Source organism: Schistocerca cancellata, chromosome 7 (assembly GCF_023864275.1).
Source record: "Schistocerca cancellata isolate TAMUIC-IGC-003103 chromosome 7, iqSchCanc2.1, whole genome shotgun sequence".
NCBI lineage: Eukaryota > Metazoa > Arthropoda > Insecta > Orthoptera > Acrididae > Schistocerca > Schistocerca cancellata.
The window spans coordinates 109,943,862-109,964,989 of NC_064632.1; the positions used below are offsets into that span (position 1 = coordinate 109,943,862).

Consider the following 21,128-nt stretch of genomic DNA (forward strand, 5'->3'; position numbering starts at 1 on the left):
GGGCATTATCTTGCGGAAATGTAAGCCCAGGCCATTCTGCTGTGAAGGGCTACAAAACGGAGTGTAGAATATCGTCTACGTACCGGCGTGCTGTGACAGTGCCGCGGATGGCAACCAAACTGGTCCTACTATGAAACGAAATGCCACCACAGCGAATCACTTCTGGTTGTCAGGCCGTATAGTGGAAAATAGTTAGGTTGGTTTCCCATTGTTGTCCAGGGCATCTCTTAAGACACCTCTTCGGCCTGGAATCTCAGTGACTGGAGTAGAATTGTCTTCAGTGATGAGTCCCTCTTTGAACTGAACCCTGATGGTCAGCGAAGACGTGCCTGGAGGCGCCACGGAGAGCGGATTACCAACCTGACAGCCGCCCGCCATGCGACCCGCTAACCATGAGGGGTGGTCTGGCGTGCCACTTCTTTTCATAGCGAGACCCCTTTGGATGTCATCCATGGCATTCTTAAGCACGTCGGGACGTTGACGATATTCTTCACTCAATTTTGTTACCCTTCATGGCAAGCCATCCAAGGCTTACATTTCAACAAGATAGTGCCCGACCACACCAAGTGAGAGCTTTCACTGCTTGTCTTCGTGCGTGCCAAACCCTGCCTTGTCCAGAAAGGTCGCCGGATTTCTCCCATATGGAGAACGTTTGGGGCATTATGGGCATGGCCCTCCAACCACCTCGGTATTATGACAATCTAACGTGCCAGTTGGACAGACCCTGGTACGATATCCTTCAGCTGGACATCCAACAACTCTATCATCCAATACCAAACCGAATAATGGCTTGCATGGGGACTATAGGTGAACAGACGCGTTTCTGACTTGCCCAGTTTGTAAAGCTCTTTCTCTTGAATGAGTCATACAATTTTTTTGAAGCAGTAATCACATTTATTTGTCTGTACATATACATCACATCTAACGATTCCCGTTCAATTCAGATAATTTGTGGTGCGTCTTAAATTCTCCAGTATTCAGCATTGAAATATAAATGTGGAGTTCCAATGAAGTGACTAAAACACAGTGAATAGAACAGCTCGTTGGAAGCATCTGGATAATGTAGGTTTTGACAATGGACTGCTACAATTCTGATACACGTAAAATGATGTACCATGTAAAAAAGTGCATACTGCCGTATTCCGTATCTCTGAGTCGTTAAATTTCGATAAGAGTTTGTGGAGAAAGGTAGACTTTACATATAAATGATAATGATAGGTGTGACAGGAAAGGTTCTTCATAATTTGAAATAAAACTGAAGAAACGTTATCAGTTCGATATCTGATGCTTTCCTTGAATCAGTCATCTTTCCAGTTGCCTGGCGACTACAGATAGCCGGCCGCGGTGGTCTTGCGGTTCTAGGCGCTGCAGTCCGGAACCGCGTGACTGCTACGGTCGCAGGTTCGAATCCTGCCTCGGGCATGGATGTGTGTGATGTCCTTAGGTTAGTTAGGTTTAATTAGTTCTAAGTTCTAGGGGACTGACGACCTAAGATGTTAGGTCCCATAGTGCTCAGAGCCATTTGAACCATTTGACTACAGATACCGCTTCGTCAACAGTACATACCCAGTGGTCAGAACATTACGATCGTCGATCAAGAATTTTATATTGATTTCAAGCGTGCAATCAGGATGAAACATTAAGGTTTTAAGATATTGCAGTGTCTGTGTTGTTCTGAATTATGATGAAATGTTGCTTTAATATTGCGTCGTAATTCAGAATAACATAGGCACTGCAATATCGTAGTTTTCCGCCGACACCGGACAAGTAAAACGTCTCAGCTGTACTGGATTATTCATAATGGATGTACGAGTATAGGTTGTAGATGAATGGTTGACCACGTATGGAAGTTTGGGTCTGGCCGTGAGTCGTGCACGGATATCCACATCGTAAGGCGACCGTTCACGGTAAGCCGGTCCGGCACAAATTTTCATCGTCGTCATTCGATTCCACAGCTAATTGTTGCCCATAATCAGAATTGCGGATACAGTTAATGTAATAAGGTTTTACTTCCGTTAGAGTCGAGCTACAAGTGTGGAGTGCACATGGATGGTAAAGGCACTCGACCATGTCAATCTCAAAATACCACGTCTGAATTCACCGTAAGTGATTTAAGGAAATCATGGAATTAAGTCTAGATGGGTTACTGATTCGGAGCGCGCTCCTCCTGAAACCGATTACAGTTTGCTAATGAATGTACCACCTCATTCGGTGACATCAGGTGGTTCACTTGATCAAAGATTTTCTGGTTTATCACCTGCGGCTCGGCGGTTCAGTACTTGAGCGCAGGTCAACGGATCTAAAGGCAGTTCAGCCCTTAACAGCCCGAGCATTTTGATCTGCTACTTATCACTTCCTTCACTGTGGGTAAGATTTGCTAATGAGAAAAATACCACTTTGCACTCTGGTTCAGAGTCTGTGTTAAACTGTACGTGTCCCTTCAATCAGTCACTTCACAGATCGGAAGCCAGGTGAAACCGTGCGGCGTTATTACAAATCTTCGAACTGATGACAGCTTTTCTGTACTGTACATACTTACGAAATAGCACGAAATATCACCCCATCATCACTCTTACCAACGATAGGTCTAGCGTCATACCAAACCCTTTACGAGGTGCATTCAAGTTCTAAGGCCTCCGATTTTTTTTATCCGGACTGGAAAGAGATAGAAACATGCGCATTGTTTTAAAATGAGGCCGCATTCATTGTCAATACGTCCCAGAGATGGCAGCACCGTATGGCAGATGGAATTTTACCGCCAGCGGCGAGAATGAGAACTGTTTTAAATACTTAAAATGGCGACGCTTTCTTTACTTGAACAGCGTGCAATCATTCGTTTTCTGAATTTGCGTGGTGTGAAACCAAGTGAAATTCATCGACAGTTGAAGGAGACATGTGGTGATGGAGTTATGGACGTGTCGAAAGTGCGTTCGTGGGTGCGACAGTTTAATGAAGGCAGAACATCGTGTGACAACAAACTGAAACAACATCGGGCTCGCACAAGCCGGTCTGACGACTTGATCGAGAAAGTGGAGAGAATTGTTTTGGGGGATCTCCGAATGACTGTTGAACAGATCGCCTCCAGAGTTGGCATTTCTGTGGGTTCTGTGCACACAATCCTGCATGACGACCTGAAAATGCGAAAAGTGTCATCCAGGTGGGTTCCACGAATGCTGACGGACGACCACATGGCTGCCCGTGTGGCATGTTGCCAAGCATTGTTGACGCGCAACGACAGCATGAATGGGACTTCCTTTTCGTCGGTTGTGACAATGGATGAGACGTGGATGCCATTTTTCAATCCAGAAACAAAGCGCCAGTCAGCTCAATGGAAGCACACAGATTCACCACCACCAAAAAAATTTCGGGTAACCGTCAGTGCTGAAAAAATGATGGTGTCCATGTTCTGGGACAGCGAGGGAGTAATCCTTACCCATTGCGTTCCAAAAGGCACTATAGTAACAGGTGCATCCTGCGAAAATGTTTTCAAGAACAAATTCCTTCCTGCACTGCAACAAAAACGTCCGGGAAGGGCTGCGCGTGTGCTGTTTCACCAAGACAACGCACCCGCACATCGAGCTAATGTTACGCAACAGTTTGTTCGTGATAACAACTTTGAAGTGATACCTCATGCTCCCTACTCACCTGACCTGGCTCCTAGTGACTTTTGGCTTTTTCCAACAATGAAAGACACTCTCCGTGGTCGCACATTCACCAGCCGTGCTGCTATTGCCTCAGCGATTTTCCAGTGGTCAAAACAGTCTCCTAAAGAAGCCTTCGCCGCTGCCATGGAATCATGGCGTCAAAAAAAAAAAAATGGTTCAAATGGCTCTGAGCACTATGGGACTTAACATCTGTGGTCATCAGTCCCCTAGAACTTAGAACTACTCAAACCCAACTAACCCAAGGACATCACACACATCCATGCCCGAGGCAGGATTCGAACCTGCGATAGAAGCAGACGCGCGGCATCATGGCGTCAGAGTTGTGAAAAATGTGTACGCCTGCAGGGTGATTACGTCGAGAAGTAACGCCAGTTTCATCGATTTCGGGTGAGTAGTTAAATAGAAAAAAAATCGGAGGCCTTAGAACTTGAATGCACCTCGTATTTACCGGAAAATCTGGAAAACAACGTTTCTTGTGAACTTTAGATGGCAAGACACCTACAGAATAGCACAGTTCGAAGTGAGATATTTCGTCTTACAAGCCTTGCTTAGATGAGACATAGCTTACGTACAAAGCAGGAACGCCGAAAAAAAAAATTATTTGTATGCTCCGTAGATCACTTTCCAGTATGGACAGGTGTCACGTTTCTGCATGTCCTACGGGGTTGTGTTATTCGAGAAAAATTTTATTGGACCTCTATTAGACTACAAAACAAATATTTGCAGTTGAACAACGACTATCACTGCTACTAGCAAGAAATTCAAAATATGGACTAACGTCACACACGGCTAGCAAAATGGACTGCGACAAAACCTTCCGCATACAAGTGGGAAATTTGCAGACGCACTGAGCACAACGACATTCGCTTTTCCACGTGGTTGGTGTGTGTGTTTGTGTACTGAATCTCATTATATCATGCAAAAAATGGGTATCATAACGGCATATATGCTACTCGAATGGAAGTGAAGTCAAATGACCGTTAATTCGACTGCAAATAAAACACGAAGACTCATTTAAAATGAAACTTTTTGTAAGTGAAACAAATGTAAATAAAAACAGAAAGGACTGCCAAATCGGACGATTTAATATTTATTTTCCACCTAACAAAATCAAACAAGATTATGAAATTGAGCGCGCTCCATAACAATACGGGGAAATAAAGCGAGGTTACATTTGCGGTGGAAATAATGACGTCTAGCTAATACAATGGCATCTAGCGCTGATAGGCGGCATGATGCAGAGCTTCGTCAGAGCGTGCAAAACTTGATTTGTGTGTGTATGTGTGAGTGTGTGTGTGTGTGTGTGTGTGTGTGTGTGAGAGAGAGAGAGAGAGAGAGAGAGAGAGAGAGAGAGAGAGAGTAGAGATTTCTTTCATTTTGACCACAAATTAGTCGCCAGAAAACTGCGCCTATACTTCACTTATTTCGCAAAATACCATACATTAATAAAGGGTATTGTGATCCAGCCTTACTTTGGCCAACGCAGATTGGATCCCCGCACCCCTTAAAGTTTACCTGTTCTTACAAGTTCTAAAACACTATGCAATTCGCTCTGTCTTGTGTATTCCTCTTTCATACACGCGCTCTCTTTCAGCCCAACTTTGACACTTTCCAGCGCAATATCCTTACCTCCCCCACCCCATCCATTACTAGCAGACACAGTGTTCCACTCATATTGCCAAACATTTCTCTATTCTACCCCTACGACACGTACTAGGAGTTTATATGCAAAGATTAGACATATTTAGCTTTATAATCTGCAGCACAGCACCAGCTAAACCACCGCCGTATTTTTATACCAATACTATCAAAAGGAATCATTTTTATTATAATCCTCTTATTTTAGTCGTCTTAACAGGACAAAAGTATGTTGCCCTTTAACATCTAAGTCTAAAGAGCCCTCCCCCGGTCCACTCCTATTACAGGGAGGGTTATCGAAGTGACCAATAACGAAAATATTATTACATGTGATACGTTACACACTGACCCTAAGAAAACATTAGAATGAAAGCGTTAGTTTGTAATGAAGTCTTTATCGTTATGACAAGTAGAGGAAGTTAATATCATATCAAACAAAATTTCTCAAGCGTTAACTTGAAATAATAACCACGCATATTTGAAAATGTATCATACGTCTAACATTACTACAAATATGGTTATGCGAAGTGTTGTTATGGTAGCCAGTCTTGTCTTGACTTACATTTCTGAAGGCTTTTATTTCCTATCATTTCCTTCATTACCTCAAAGCTTTTACGCAGAACTTATTACATTCAAAAAATTTTCAAATATATGCACGGGAAGAGCCACCAAGCGTAATCACCTTCGTTCGCCACAGTAACAGAAATTTTGTTTTACTTAGTGAACGTTTAATTCCCCTTTTCTAACGAAAACATTCTCATTATAATATTCGTTACGAATAGGAAGAGCAGTTTTTGTTCAGGCAGTTAAATTAACCTCATTTTTATAATTTAATGCAGTTGACGTATGCGTATCAAACAATACATTTAAAATTTAATTTGTTCCTATGCATAATGAGTGGAATCGTTAATTGCACGAGGACCAAAACATTTTTCAATTGTTTGCTCTCTTTATCATCGTTTTTTCCCCGTACACGTTTAGTCCCTTTTAGCTGCACCTCAGTCTGTACAATCTCGTGTCGTCTCTAACATCTATTCTCGTATCTTTGGTCTTGCAAACATGACCAGACCATGTTGTTCTTCGTTTGCAACAGAGAATAGATAATAGCGGTGTGATATCTCAAAATAGCCACCCTGAATGGAAATTCAAAAGCTTCTCTTACCACTTTTCAGTTCCGTTTTCTTCCAGATACAATTACGCCCGCTCTCCTTTTCCTCTCTCCAGGGTGTACTAATCCTAATAGCTGTAATTAACAGTCTGCAAATAAAGTAAATACTGACGTAATGTTGTTTATTACGCTGTCCTCTTATACCCATTCCACATTTTATATATTAAAAAACAACAGCGTTGTTCTACTAATATTGGTTCATACCGTGCCGATTTTCAGCTTATTCGATCTTTGTTAGGAAAGAACAGACTAGCCTTCACGAGAGAGACAAGTGCGTAGGCACCCAAACATTATAAACAGATACTGCAAACATGTGCAGAATCTTTGATCACAATATTAAGTGAAGAGCGTGAAATCGAAAGCTCATCACTCATGTAATGACCAATTACAGTGTTAAATTGAAATTTACAAGATTTATAGAATCAAACGTAGAGTATAGCAAAAAAAAAAAAAGTATATGAAAGTTTAGTTCTGCTAAAAGCTTTCGGCGATAATCACCACCATTGGGATTGACGTCTGGGAGTATGTGTCTGATTGATCTTAACATATGAAGCTTAAGAGTGGGGCTGTGCAGAGCTATAATTTATCATTTAGAATAATGTGGGATTTTGAACTAAATGCTTATTTACTTCGAGTGCTTCTGTGACTCTTTTTTTTCCTTTGCTTGCTATATATAGCTCTTTTACGTGGACTTTTTATCTGTGACCTTCCTCCAGCACATGTTGAGCAGAAGTGAACTCTGATACACCTAATATGCAGCTATGTATATGTTCAGGCGGACAGCCTTACCATGAACATGGTTGAAGCGTAGATACAAAGTCCACGGGAAAATCCTTAGAGCCAAAATCCTTAGAGAACTTCAAAACGTATCTCACCTTTGCTCAATATTTCAGAATCCCACTTCTTTCCACACTGATTCTTATGGACGATTCTCTTAAACCTCAGTCCAGTTTTCATCATAACTAAATTGTGATCAGAGTCTATATTTATTCCTGGGTACGTCTTACAGTTTAATATCTGATTTTGGAATCTCTGTTCACGGTTTAACCCAGCTGGAATATTTCTGTGTCTCCGGGCTTTATAAAAGTATACCTACTCCTCCTGTGATTTCTGAAAATGGTATTCGCTGTTAACAGTTGAAATTTATTGCAGAACTGAATTTGTCTTTTTCCTTTCTCATTGCTACTACAGATCTCATCTACGTCAATATTCCGCAAGTCATCTGAAGGAGTTTGGCGGAGGGTACTTCTGGTACTGCTAACTCAGGGGCGTGTATTGAGTACTGAAACCGGGCACCTAGAAACGACGGGGAGGCTTAGTCCTCAGTGGTTCACAACCCCACAACAGGCCGCAGCAGTCCACCCACTCCACCGCCGCCCACACCGAACCCAGGGTTATTGTGAGGTTCGGCCCCACCTTCTTTACTTACCACCCACTTTTCTATCTCACTTTCTAACCGCCCACCAATTCCACAGTAATGGTGATTTATAATGCAGGGAAGTAAAACTTATAAAGCAGAGTTGCAGCAAGTTTTAAAGCATAAAATAATAATTACCTATAAAACACTTTTTTCAAAAATTTATGAAAACCTTTCGCAAATACTTTTTAGTCCCCCATCCACCTACAGTTCACTAGTGGGCGGTAGGGACCAAGTTAACTATGACTGTACTAACTTGTCTTCCCTTCACTGCTCCATTCGCGAATAGCGCGTGCAAGAATGACTGCCGGTAGGCCTCTGTGTTTGATCTAATTTCTCTAATTTTTTCGTATATGGGAGGAAGTAATACTTTGTCTGATATTCTTCCCAGAAAGCTCTCTCTCGAAATTTCAATAGTAAACCTCTCCATGATGCATAACGTCTCTCTTGTAGCGCCTGCCATAGGAGTCTGTTGAGCATCTCTGTAAATCTCTCGCGCGAACTAAACGATCCGTGACGTAAAATTCTTCTTATGAATCTCACAAGGGGACCCTCCATACTGTAAACCACGGACTTTGATGCGCTTCAAATATGTTGTAGAGGCACTTACCCTGAGTACCTGGCTATTCGGTTTTTTAGCGACGGGCCTTGGTTTTTGAGAAAATCGATTTTGTAGTTCACTGCGCGGTTTGTATGCGCGTAACACTAAGTATGAGCAAGTCAGCGTAGCGCATTGGTTAAGGTTCAGGGTGATCCTATGGGCAGCGGAGTGGCCATCTACGTCCGCCACGGGATTTCTGTGACCGATGTCGCCTTCCTTCCATCAGCTCGGGGCATGGCACTCACTGCTATGGGGACACGCATCATTAATGTCTACGCTCCCTCAGGCACCGACCGACGGCATGAAAGAGCCCAGTTTTATTCCGAGGAAATCGCTCCCCTGTTTATATGGCGTTATGACCATTGCCTACTAGGAGGTGGTTTTAACAGCGTTCTGCATCCTAAAGATCAGATTCCCCACTATACTACATGCCAGGAACAACGTATAGTGGTGCGAGACCTCCTGCTTCACGATACCTGGGACGTTCAACACGGCGACCGTTCTGGCCATACCTTTCTTACCAGTCATTCCGCAAGCTGACTAGACAGGATATATGTCTCACAAACTCTTAGATCTGCGATACGGGGCGCCGAACGCTGGCCGCTTACATCTGTACGGTCTTCCTTCCGCCGCAATCAGTATGGCGCAGCCGTGCACCATGGAAACTCAATACTTCACACTTGCATGACCTGGCGTGTCGCCAACAAGTCACCGAAACGTGGACAGCCTGCGAACGACGCCTTCCCCGCTACCACTCGACACTGACATGGTGGTTGGACTGCGCCAAGCCGGCGATCCGGAGGACACTGATGAGATACGAGAAGGACATGGCCGACTGGCATCGCACCACTGTTGACTTCTATTATGCGATTCTCCGAGATCTGGACGCTCAACCGCCAACCCCGGACGGACAACTAGTTGGAACGGCAAAGAACTAAGGCGAAGATAATTGCGCTGGCACGCCGGAAACTGCAAGGGGTCGTGATACGGACGCGATGCCACGATCACGCGGATTTAGAAATTCCATCCATGTATCATATAGTGTCCGACAAAAGACGGCGTCGTCGGCAGATCATCAGCACTCTGACCACGCCTCATGGCACGCAGGTGACCACTCAGAATGACATCGTCCACGCATTCGTCGAACACTACCGTTGTACTTATAGCGAAGAAGACGCTGAAACTGCAGCAGACGACTCCATTTTGCATTACGTCACGCGCACCCTCCCCCACAAGGAGGCGGATGCTTTGACAGTGGGGGTCACGCTAGACGAAGTCAACAACGCAGTTGCCAAGGGCATTGACGGCTTACCGATTGAGTTTTACCGTACCTTTCGGGACCTCGTGGCACCACGGTGGACGACTATGTATCAAGAACCGATGACTTCTGACCAAGCAATCCCACCCGCCTTTGCTGAGGGCTTCATCATCCCAGTCCACAAACCAGCCCGTGGTTCGATGGTCACGAGTTACAGACCGCTCACCCTACTCAATGCCATTACGAGATTTTCGCGCGCTTACTGGCAATGCGGCTCCGAACGATACTCCCTCATATCCTCTCGCCAAAGCAAACGACGCCTGGGGACAGGTTAACATACAGACTGCCACAGGGGAATGCCGCGACTTAATTGCGATGGCGGCGGCCTGCAGACTCCGTGCAGCGGTCGTCGCTATAGACCGACAGCGCCTTTAATAAAGTGCGTCATCGTTTCCCGTTTTCGGTGGCAGCCCGAATGGGCATCCCCCCTCCGTTTCTCGACGTCATCCGGCGTCTTTATGACAGTGCCAGTTCACGTGTCCAAGTCAATGGACGTTTAGCAGGGCCGGTACCTATCTGCCGTTCGATACGGCAGGGGTGCCCCCTCTCTACCCTCCTGTATGCCATTGCCCTTGAGCCCCTTATTGGGGGCTTGACGACCAAGCTCTCTGGCCTCACCCTACGCCAACACACTTTTCCCTGTCGGGCATATGCTGATGACCTCCTCCTCCTCATTCGCTCCGGCTCTGAGATTCGAGAAGTCCTCGAATTGATTACCCGTTATAGGGCTGCCGCTGGCAGTGCCATGAATGTCGCCAAATCTTCTGCAATGCACATTGGACGAGGCCTCCAGAAGGGTGAAGTGGCACCCTTGCCGCTTGTGCGGACTTTCCGGTACCTGAGCATTACCTTTACCCCCACGGTCACACGCACAGCGGCAACGAATTGCCGTCGCCTGTTACACGTCATCCGCAACGACGTCCGCCACAACCTCTTGCGCTGCCAGGACACACTTCAACGGTTGAGTTTCTTAATCTTTATGTGGCATCAAAATTGGTTCACATCGCGCAAGTTCTCCCTCTGCCAACTGCAATTGGATGCAACCTTCAGGCGGCTTTTGGCTATTATCTCACGGCTGGTTCAATGTTTAAAGTCCGTTATGAGACACTTACCCTGCCCTCACGGTATGGTGGCGTCGGGCTCGTCAATGTCCGTATGCGAGCTGCTGCCTTTTACATGAGTACCATGACAAAACAGTGGACGGGCCAGGGTAAATCTCTAACACGTAGCTTGCTTGAGGTCCTCCTACCTGCTTCCACCTCACCACCGGTGTCTGTCGGCCATGTTGTGCCTCATTTGTCTCATATTTCGACCTTTTTCGTCGACTACAGTTACATAGATAGCAGTCTCCCAGATACACGTCCACCCAGGACTAAGGATTTTTACAGCCTGTTGCTGCGCTGTGTTCCCCGGAATGTGATGGAGACCAAACATCCCTCCATCCAGTGGCCCATAGTGTGGACTACCGTCCACCAGCCCTTCCTCCCTACGAACGTCCGGGCACTGTAGTATCACATAGTCAACAGGAAATTTGCCACGAAGCAGCGCCTGCACAACATTGGCTTGACAGAATCCCCTCTTTGTCTCCTTTGCCAGCAACTGGACACTGATGAACAGCGTCTGACATGCGCCTCATCGCAAGATGTATGGCGCTTCGTGCAGCAAATCATTGCCTGCTATCTCCGGGTGCCACCAGACACTATCGAACCTCGAATGTTTCTATACCCGGAGGACAGACATTTTCCCGCCGCCAAATGTCATGCTATTACGTGGGTCAAAGGGTGGGCGGTCGCTTATCTCTTTCATGAGGAACCTAAATCCCGCCTCGACTTCTGGACCTATTTACGAACAGCCCATGCAACTCTCGAAAACACGCCACGTTACCGAACATTATTTGCTAACTTTCTTCGAGCGGTCTTTGTTAGACCTCCACTGAGTTGGGGGGTGCCTGGCTCAGAGGGCACCTACCCCTCCTCCCCCGGCGGTGTCTGAGTTTCAACCGCCTACGATCTATTCTACTTCTGACCTCGGCGAATGGGAGAGCGCGTCTCGGATTGCGCGGATTTTATTTCTTTTTGCTTTTCCTTTTCCCTTTCTTTTTCATTGACCAGAATATATATTTCTTATCTCTTTCGCCGATGTGTTCACATAATTTCATGATATTAGTGAATATTACAAAAACACATGCAAATAACTAAATAACAACGCCTTCCACTACTGTTGATTCCTGTTTCTCCCACTTCCCTAAGCACCGCAGGCTCGGTGGTGGTGAGGGGGACACTGTGGCCAGGCCTCGGGTTTCGACCCCTGCCCACTTTGCCCCCCGAGCCCCCACCGGTCCACTAATAAAAATTTTAAAAAATTAAAAAAAAGGCTACCGCGCTGGAGGTACCGTGTTCGAATCCTGCTCTTGAACTTTTTTTTTCAAAATTGACTGAATTTTCAATTTTATTTCAAAGAATATCAACAAACAGTGTAAGGTGTGCAAAATTATAAAGATATATTCAGTTATTAATTTTTTCTGTCATACAATATTACAAAATCTTATTTTTCATCGTCCACATAGCTTCATGTGCCAGAACAATATGATGGCTGATAATTCGCATAGAAAGAATTACAGGTCGCAAAAATTCTTCGTACAACAGTTTTGTAAACTTCCCGCATTTCTTGCAGGACACGACTACATTTCTGTATTTCCCAGTTAATTCGTCTACTCGTTTTTGAACGTTAGGACCAAATTTTCCGGACGGTTCTTGCATACATAAAAAAAATATGGGAGCAGTATTCGAACACGGTACCACCAGAACGGTAGCGCGGAACCTGTACTGCTGCGCTACGCTGACTTCCTCGGAATATACGTAATGTTACGGGTATACAAAGCGCGCAATGAACTTCAAAATCGATTTTCTCAAAAACCAAGGCCCGTCGCTAAAATCCCGGATAGCCAGGTACTCAGGGTAAGGGCCTCTACAACATATTTGAAGCGCATCAAATCCGTGTCGGTCTGGCATCTGTTTTTCCTACTATTTGTTTTATGTGGTCAATCCGCTTAAGGTCGCTCCGGATAGATGTACTAGATATTCCCTGATATTTTACGGTGGCTACTGTTTCCAGGAATTTGTCAGCAATAGTGTAGATGTATAAAAGTGGATTTCTTTTCCTCCGTATGCGCAATATTAACGTTAAGGGGAGACAGTCAGTCCCTGCACCATCCATCAGTTCTTTGTAGGTCGCTGTGTATATCATTGCTGCCTTCTGGCGCCTTGTATCTTCTGGACGTTCTTGTAGACAACCACACCACCTGCGAATAGCCTTGAAGAGATTCCGACGCATTCTACTAGATCATTTAAGTACACTGTAATCAGTAATGGTCCTATCACATTTCCTTGGCGCACTCCCGAAACTATCTTTGTATCTGCCTATTTTGTTTCATTAAGAACGACTTATTGAGTTCTATCTGCATGGAAGTCTTGAATCCAGTCACAAATATGGTCCGATACCGGACATTTTCATTTATTTACTTTCACTGTTCGCCACTGCGGGGCAGTATCGAATGTCTTCCTGAAGTCCAGGAACACATCAGCTTGAACGCCGATGTTTACAGCGCTGCTGTAAATCTCATGAAGTGAGGTGAGGTGAGTTTCACAAGATCTATGTTTTCGGGATACCTGTTATTTCTACAGTGGAGATTTTAGTTCTCCAGGAACCTCATAATATCGATAAATGAATGTGAAACATGTTCTGCAGAAACCGTCTGCCATTTTTTCCCCTACTGCCGTGTTCTAACCCCGCATGATTACAAGCAGTGTTTCCACGTAGCGCTATTCTCGAGTGTGAGCCATCAGACAGCCGTCGCAACGGTACAGTCGGTGTCAAGCAAAGGTCAGCAGGCGGCCTCACGCGCGGCCTGTCCTCCCGTTTGGGTAAACCTCTGAATGTGAAGGCCGCCGTCAAAGCGCTCTGGTTCCTTCACCGCAGGTGTGAAGACAAGGGGCCAGCAGATCAAGACGCCACCACCCACTGGATGAGTGGCGCTCATATTACCGATAGATCTTCCGGATTTTGATATTACCACGGAACCTAGAGTAAGGGGATTTTACCCAGTTTTCCTCAAGTCGCTTGAGGCGAGTAATAGGACGTCCCTTTCATTAAGGACAAAGTCTTACTTTTTTCATTCTTTCCCATTCTTGTGTCACTCTGTGCCCCGCCTGTAATGGACACTGAATCGAAGGGAAACTGCTGACCTCGCTTCCGGTATCGAGCTTGAACTACAGTGTAGCTGAACAGAAGTGCACGGAAAACTGTCTCTCATCGTGCTTGTGGCTATAGCGTCGTTGAGTTAGTTATTTACCTATTCCAGGCATCAGATTCACGGTAAACGTTATAATGTATAATGTGTTGTAAGTAAAAATATGATAAGTGAATCACCTAAAACTTGCACTGTATACACTGCGGAAATGAAAACTGCTATTGATACGGTTTTCACAGGATGGAAGATGGATTGGCAGTCAGGGGCTCGTATTGTTAGCCAATCAGCCGGCCGGACTGGCCGAGCGATTCTAGGCGCTACAGTCTGGAACCGCGCGACCGCTACGGTCGCAGGTTCGAATCCTGCCTCGGGCATGGATGTGTATGATTTCCTTAGGTTAATAGTGGTTCTAAGTTCTAGGGGACTGATGACCTTAGAAGTTAAGTCCCATAGTGCTCAGAGCCATTTGAACCATTTTTGTTAGCCAATCAACTGATTGTAATAATACTTATAAAGTGAATTTTTTGATCAAACATACAGTTTTTAAAAGGAACAATGTCTCCTGACGTTGACTTACTAAGCGTAGGCTAAATTGGAATGTCAGTGGTGTTTGTTGTAGGATTCTAGTGCCAGTCGCTTACAAGACATTGTATCCTGAAAAGTTCTCACACCAACACTTGTACAATGCCTGTAGTAGCACACACTAAAGAACAACAGACGCGGATAACTAGTTACGTGCATTTTGACAAGTAACGGGACAATTTTCCATCACAGGTTGTGTCCAAAATGACCACCGGCAGCGACAATACACGCATCCAGTCTAGAATGGAATGACTGCTGCATACCTGCTAGCATTTCAGTGGGGATGTCAGAGCAGGCTGCAGTAATACATCGTTCCATACTATCGGGCATAGTCGGTATGTCGTTGAAGACAGCGCCTTTCAGCTTTCCCCACACAAAAAAGTCTACAGGCGTGAAATCTGTGGACTGAGCCGGACATGGCACAGGTATTCTGTGTATAATCCAACAATTTTGAAACAATTCGTGAAAACATTCTGTACTACTTCGTACACTATGGGCTGGACAGCCATCACGTTGGTACCATAGGTACCTTCTAGTCTGCAGAGGAATGTCTTCTGGCATCCGTGGAAGATGGTCTGTTACCAGACTGCGATACTTGCGCCCTTTTAGTGTCCCGTTATGAAAAACAGGCCTATGAACTGATTGTTCACTACCCCAAAAGACATTTTTACACTCCACGGACGCTGGCGTTCCACCTGATGAAGCCATGGGGATTGTTAACAGACCTAAAGTGCTTGCTTCGGCAGTTTACCTTAGCTACAACAGAAATATTTTTCCCAATGAAAACCTCATATATGTATTTGTGAATGTTCAATCTTTTCATCTTGTAGAAGTACTGCCAGCTTTTGGGCGTCACTATAGATACATATCAACAAATCGTTGTACAGCATGCAGCAGTTTTTGACCGTCAGAATACAAGGAAACGCTTGGTTAGTTACAGTGCACTGCATAATTGAATATTATTGTTGTTGCTCGAACAGTGCACGGGTACACTGCCAGTTCATAGTATCCAACGGGCACAATATTTCGGCGATCAGACATGTCGCCATCGTCAGCTGCGCTGACGAACCGAGGTCATCTTTCACACTTCCCAGTAATGCACATGTTTTATTGGGCGGGCAAAAGACGGTTTCAACTCGGTGTTTCTTTAATATACGGCCGATTTTCCCCGATAGTCCGCCATTGTACGGAATAAAGGCAGTGGCTACCTCTTCTTCTGTGACTTCATCCGTCTCCACAGGTTGTGCTGTGTTGGTGGGACGGAGAGCGCGTCTAATCTGCCATTCCGAGTACCTGTTTTTTCGGAACACGGTTTTTAGGTGTTCCAATTCCTGGGGCAGATTCTCTGCGTCTGAGATGCTGCGCGCCTTGTGCACTAGTGTGTTTAGTACTCCATTCCTCTGAGAAGGGTGGTGGCAGCCGTCTGCATACAGGTACAGGTCAGTGGGCGTTTTCTTCCTGTACACACCGTGGCTCAGGGTACCATCAGCTCTTCTCTTGACCATGACGTCCAGGAATGGTAATCTTCCTTCTGCTTCGGTCTCCATAGTGAATTTGATGTTTAGATGTATGGAGTCTAGGTGTGTAAGGAAATCCAGGAGCTTGTCCCTACCATGGGGCCAGATGACGAACGTGTCATCGACATAACGGAAGAAACAAGTAGGTATCCAATTGGATGACGCCAAGGCTTCCTCCTCGAAGTACTCCACGTACAAATTCGCGACCACCGGCGGGAGTGGGCTGCCCATTGCGACGCCATCCGTTTGCTCATAGTATTCCCCATTAAACAGAAAATACGTTGAGGTCAAGACATGCCTAAAGAGTTCGGTGGTCTTCTCGTCAAATTTCTGCCCAATATGCTCGACTGACTCACGTAGAGGCACCCTGATGAATAGTGAAACCACGTCGAAGCTATATACACTCCTGGAAATGGAAAAAAGAACACATTGACACCGGTGTGTCAGACCCACCATACTTGCTCCGGACACTGCGAGAGGGCTGTACAAGCAATGATCACACGTACGGCACAGCGGACACACCAGGAACCGCGGTGTTGGCCGTCGAATGACGCTAGCTGCGCAGCATTTGTGCACCGCCGCCGTCAGTGTCAGCCAGTTTGCCGTGGCATACGGAGCTCCATCGCAGTCTTTAACACTGGTAGCATGCCGCGACAGCGTGGACGTGAACCGTATGTGCAGTTGACGGACTTTGAGCGTGGGCGTATAGTGGGCATGCGGGAGGCCGGGTGGACGTACCGCCGAATTGCTCAACACGTAGGGCGTGAGGTCTCCACAGTACATCGATGTTGTCGCCAGTGGTCGGCGGAAGGTGCACGTGCCCGTCGACCTGGGACCGGACCGCAGCGACGCACGGATGCACGCCAAGACCGTAGGATCCTACGCAGTGCCGTAGGGGACCGCACCGCCACTTCCCAGCAAATTAGGGACACTGTTGCTCCTGGGGTGTCGGCGAGGACCATTCGCAACCGTCTCCATGAAGCTGGGCTACGGTCCCGCACACCGTTAGGCCGTCTTCCGCTCACGCCCCAACATCGTGCAGCCCGCCTCCAGTGGTGTCGCGACAGTCGTGAATGGAGGGACGAATGGAGACGTGTCGTCTTCAGCGATGAGAGTCGCTTCTGCCTTGGTGCCAATGATGGTCGTATGCGTGTTTGCCGCCGTGCAGGTGAGCGCCACAATCAGGACTGCATACGACCGAGGCACACAGGGCCAACACCCGGCATCATGGTGTGGGGAGCGATCTCCTACACTGGCCGTACACCACTGGTGATCGTCGAGGGGACACTGAATAGTGCACGGTACATCCAAACCGTCATCGAACCCATCGTTCTACCATTCCTAGACCGGCAAGGGAACTTGCTGTTCCAACAGGACAATGCACGTCCGCATGTATCCCGTGCCACCCAACGTGCTCTAGAAGGTGTAAGTCAACTACCCTGGCCAGCAAGATCTCCGGATCTGTCCCCCATTGAGCATGTTTGGGACTGGATGAAGCGTCGTCTCACGCGGTCTGCACGTCCAGCACGAACGCTGGTCCAACTGAGGCGCCAGGTGGAAATGGCATGGCAAGCCGTTCCACAGGACTACATCCAGCATCTCTACGATCGTCTCCATGGGAGAATAGCAGCCTGCATTGCTGCGAAATGTGGATATACACTGTACTAGTGCCGACATTGTGCATGCTCTGTTGCCTGTGTCTATGTGCCCGTGGTTCTGTCAGTGTGATCATGTGATGTATCTGACCCCAGGAATGTGTCAATAAAGTTTCCCCTTCCTGGGACAATGAATTCACGGTGTTCTTATTTCAATTTCCAGGAGTGTAGTATATCAGTGTCTTTCAGTCTGAAGTTGTCGAGACGTTTCACGAAATCCACGGAATTACGGATATGGTGAGGGCAAGTAATTCAGCCAGATATTTTGCCCTAATGTTGCTGACAATCGGGCGCATAGGTACCGCGGGGGGACGGGATTTAAATCGGCCGCCCGCCCTCAGGAGCTCAGTTCGTCAGCGCACCTGATGATGGCGACATGTCTGATCGCCGAAATATTGTGCCCGTTGGACACTATGAACCGGCAGTATACCCATGGACTGTTCGAGCAACAAATACGCCGGGAGAAACTGAAGAATCACATTATTGTTGTTATTTTGCGTGACAGTGAATGATGTGTTAATTTATTACAACAGTGAATACTTAAAAATCAGTTATTTTGGTCCATAAAAGAAGGCAAATGTAAAAATCATAATTTGAAAACGGGTACATATTTTTGTATAAATCTTGCGTGTAAAATCAGTAAACAATCCCCTAAGAGCATTACAGCAAAATGAAAAATATTCCTTCGTGCAGCAAAAATTCAGGTCTGAAAGGGAAGTTAACACGATTTTCATAATCCTTTCCAAACAGCTCTTAATGGGGAGAGATGTTAGAGGGATAGGAACTATGTCCACGGAGAATGCATAGGACACTTGTCTGACTCAATCCACTTCCTCGTGCGACTGCGCGGGAACTAACATGCTGACCAACATCAGTTTCCCGCCCTTCTATCGTGACTTGTTTCCTTCTGTAGCGTTGTATAGGCGTCACACTACCACTGGTTGAAGAGGGTGATAAATAATCGCCGAGATGCTTGACGTCTATTAGAATATATTGTCTCACACATAGTGCAAGCACTCTCCGTATACCATGAGCAGGTCGGCTTTTTCTGCACTGGTAAATCCCATCATCCATTCACGATCCACTGCTTGGACTGTCACACACTAACTGATTACCAAGTCGCAGAACAGGGAACACGAACGAACGAACGAGCGAACACACACACACACACACACACACACACACACACATATACACACACACTGTAAGCAAACATAACAACATCGTACCTAGCAACTATGCAGGTTCAGAGGCATGTACAAGTGTTGGTGTGGAAACTTTTCGAAATGCGATATGTAAACGACTTACACTAGAATCCTGCAACAAAACCACCAACATTATAACTTATCCTGCTTTTAGCCTCTTAATGTTCCACTTAAAAAACTGTATGTTTGCACCAAAAAACACTTTCTAAGTATTATTACAATCTGTTTATTAGCTAACAATACGAGCGCCTGACTATCAGTCCATTCCGTGAAAAACATACATCAATAAGACTTTCCATTTCCGCAAGATTTAGGTGATTCACCACGTATAACACATAAAAATTAAAAAATATTTATATGGCTACATTCTGGCCATTTACAGGTTTTTTTCTGTATTAATTATTTCTAGTCAAGAATTCCTCTATGGTATACCAAGTGTTGTCAATAGAAGTACCTTTAAGCTATATTTTCTTTCCATGGATAGTAGGTTGGTGAGTTCAATAGCTTCACATTTCAGCCCCTACTGTATCAGAGTTAGAATCGTTAAAAGGTAACAAAGATCACTTTTACTTCCACAGCGTGAATGTCTCTGTCACTCTCAAACACGGATGGACTGTTAATAACAATTTTCAAGTCGAAGCTAGCCTAATCAAAGTTAATGCGAGGTGAGATATTTTTGAAAGTACAAAACTGGACGCGTTGTATTGTTTCTAAATATGAAGCTAGCAATTTTCTCTAAAACCAGTCAGCAACTTTCATAAGAACATCATTTAGTACTTTCCCTTTTGATGTTTCTTTGCAGGTTTTGATTCTTCTTTGCTCGGTTTCATAAGGTTGCATACAGGACTGATCTGCCTCTTCTGCCTCTTCATTCAAACAAAATGATAGGTCATTAACATAAAGCTAAAACAGTAGTAGGCTAAAAATCTAACCCTGTCGAACTTTCATTCCAATTTCTTTCCAAGTGGCAAATGTGACGTCCCTGCTTGTGTTATTCGAAGAGTCTAGGCCGTCCACTTTCGAAATAACAATTAAACCAGGCATGTACTGAACTAAGTATTCCATAAAAACTTAATTTATCTAACAGAATATAATGATTGACACAATCGATGACTTAGAAGATCGCAGCAGGTGATAATTTATAATTTAAAAACTTTATTATGTGCTCAAGAATGTACAAACAGCTGTATCATTTTAAAATTTAAACTGTGTCTTGCTTTACTTCATATACTTCATATGGCACGCCATGTTTAATGGAAAAGACTGCTCTCTTTTATAGCTCCATAATACCGGGAAATCCATTTCATTAAGTTTTTATAAGGTAATTATTTTTTAAACGGTATTCTGCTGCAAAAATGAAGTGTCCAAGTTTAAAGTGAATGAGAAAGTGTACTCTCACGGAATGTCAGATAAGGAGCAAATACACTTTCATTCACCCTAACTCCCCGTCTCCCTTTCCCCGCATCCACCTCACACCTCCGCCAGCCAATCAGTGCAGTTAAATGGGTCGGAAATTAATTTGGAAAAACATTTCTAGATAAAAATAGCATTTAACCTTTTGCGATGTTTCAGTTGACGAAACTGTAATCAGATATCATTGCTGTCTTTACTGTATTTTCAGCTCATTCGACCATGCCCTGCATTTCTGTCCTTTTTTTTCCCAAGATTATCTTTAACCTGTGAAACACGATTTTAATCTTGACATTTTCTGAGATATCTCGAACGGCATCTTCATGGATATATGTTTTAACTGTCATCACATGTCTTACCGGACGTTTGATAACTCAAACGGCCATTGAGGTCGCATGCTGTATGCTGAAGCTATTGAGACTGGCTCGAAGTAATGGCAGTCCGTTATTAAAGCGCGTGACTTCAGTGCAGTTACGCACTTCGCAACTTGTATAACGAGTAATTATGCATTCATAGCAGTGACGATATCTTTAAACTTCCATTTTAATAGCTTATCCTTTGTATCACTGCATGAAGAAGAATGTCTTGTATATTACATACCTGGGAGCGACCAATTATTTACTCCGCTACACCATCCTGACGCCTCCACAACTACTTATTTATTTTTATATCAAATTATAGTACATTATTAAGACAAGGCATA

At 45.1% G+C, this 21,128-nt stretch overlaps 1 protein-coding gene across 1 annotated transcript in view; it reads right to left on the reverse strand.

Moving 5' to 3' along the window:
* LOC126092658 (polypeptide N-acetylgalactosaminyltransferase 2) overlaps positions 1 to 21,128 on the reverse strand; it is a 183,719-nt gene that overhangs the window by 147,644 nt on the left and 14,947 nt on the right. The gene's annotated exons all lie outside the window — the stretch shown is intronic.